The following is a 2,098-nucleotide window of genomic DNA, read 5'->3' on the forward strand; positions in this document are numbered from 1 at the left end:
AGAAAGCCCGGGTACAGCAACAGAGATCCAGCACAGTCAAAAATAAATTCATTTTTTAACTATAAAAAAGAGCTTTAATAATCAAGTAAAAACCCTCCCACCCAGTCAAACAAGAAGGGTAGGTCAAGTCCTTAGAAATAGCTACTAAGATTATCATCCTATTTCTTTTTCTAGTCATGTCTGATTCTTTGCTACCCCGTGGACTGTAGCCCACCAGGCTCCTCGGTCCATGGAATTCTCCAGGCAAGAATACTGGAGTGGGTCGCCATTTCCTTCTCCAGGGGATCTTCCCAACCCAGGAATCGAACCCAGGTCTCCTGCATTATAGGCAGACGCTTTACCATCTGAGCTACCAGGGAAGCCCAAGATCAAGTTAAAAAACCAAAAAGATGGTTTATCTCTTAGATTCTAACAGGAAGGGCTGAATTCAAACTGACCCTTAGGAAAAGCCATCACCTCCTCTGGGAGCAGCAGGTATGAGGCCTAATGGCCTGTCATAATGAAGGGCCAGTCCCTGATGAGGAAACTAACACCACCATGTGACACAGAGGGATTCATACCACCCCTTCTCAAAAATGGTGGGGAAAGTTTGATGGTTCTTAAAATCATAAATCATAAATCCATCACTGAAGATAGTGAGTGATTTATCCTCATGCCCATTCACTCCTGCGGTGTGAGACCGTGTTATGGAAACCCTTGCGATGGAGGGGACAAAGACAAGGAGGGGCCATTCCTGCTGCTGAGCCTTTCTCTGCAAACCGACTACTCCTATAAGTCCCATTTCAATCCAGGAGTGCTCGGCTCAGAAAATAAGCAGCAAATCACAGGAACTAAAAAGAACGAACATACAAGTGACACCAGCCTTCAGGAGAAACACACCTGGCTTCTTCCAGTGCCCAAAAGCCAGGTGAAAATGGAAAAGCCCTATTAAATATTTAGGACACGGAGCCACACAGCTCTGTACATCTCCACATGCAGTAGCACCTGCAAACAAAACCAACTTTTTTTAGTACTCATCCAACGTGATTTATGAAGAAAGTTTTTTTTTTTTTAAGTTCATCAAATATGCTGTATGCTGTGTCCCTGAATTTCTGTAGCACATGGGTAGCTTTTGCAATCTTTTTTTTTTTTAAGAAAACTGCTTATTCTATATTTGAGAATATAAAAGTTAAACAATCTATTTTGACATGGCCTTGGGTTCTACTTGGAAATGGGCCTCTACAGATGGATGCAGCCAAGCAAAACACGCTCAGGAGCAAATTCTAGCTGAGTCACAGGGCTGAGAGTGCCTCATACTCATCCATCCTGTGGTTCCGTTCCCTAAAACCAGCAGTACAAAAGGGGCGAGAGTCCCCTACTCCACAACTACTCCAGATAGACTTCCCAGTGGCTAGGGACAACACTAAGAACCTCTTAACCCCAGACAGAGATTCTTAGGTGAGAGGAACATAATCCCCAACTTAGAGATGGGGCAACTGAGGTCCAAAGTGAATAAGGTTATAAGACCTGGCAAGACAAAGGTCTCGCCCGGGCGGTGGGGGGTGGGTGGGGGGCAGATGGTGAATTTCAACAACAACCCAGACCACTCACCTCCAAACGCCACGTTCTCTCCACTGCACCATGCTATTGTTTAAGTCAAAGAAACTATCAATATTTCTCAGGCTGCAGAGCTGCAGATATAAATCTCTCCTCCCATGCCTTAGATAAATTTTAAAACGAAGACAGTAAATGGCAATGCAAATACTACTATTAGCTATTTATTATGTTGCAAAGCTTGAAAACAGTCAGGAAAATGGAAAAGTTACTTTTCTCCCTACACAAATTTGTTAATGGGTGGCATAATGGGGAGCCCTGTTTGCTGGCACTCTGTGAAACGTCTACAAATTGCTTCTGCAAAGCATTATAGGTTGTCAGACTAATGTAGTTGAAGATAATTTGGCCTTTCAGTGAATTGAACCTCACAGCACGATTATACTCCACAACCAAGTAGAGTGTCACAATTATTCTTTCATGCTGAATTACCATATAATGTCATGAGTCTACCTGTCATAAGTCCTGTAGCCTGGTTTGAATTTTTTCCCTAAATCCATGGTTCATG

General features: G+C 43.2%; 1 non-coding gene across 1 annotated transcript; it reads right to left on the reverse strand.

Annotated features, from left to right (window-relative positions):
- Positions 1-287: 287 nt before the first annotated feature.
- Positions 288-359, reverse strand: TRNAY-AUA (transfer RNA tyrosine (anticodon AUA)). The gene has a single exon. It is a non-coding gene; the product is annotated as a tRNA-Tyr (tRNA).
- Between the last annotated feature and the right edge of the window lie 1,739 nt (positions 360-2,098).

This window comes from Bos mutus, chromosome 28 (assembly GCF_027580195.1).
Source record: "Bos mutus isolate GX-2022 chromosome 28, NWIPB_WYAK_1.1, whole genome shotgun sequence".
Lineage (NCBI taxonomy): Eukaryota > Metazoa > Chordata > Mammalia > Artiodactyla > Bovidae > Bos > Bos mutus.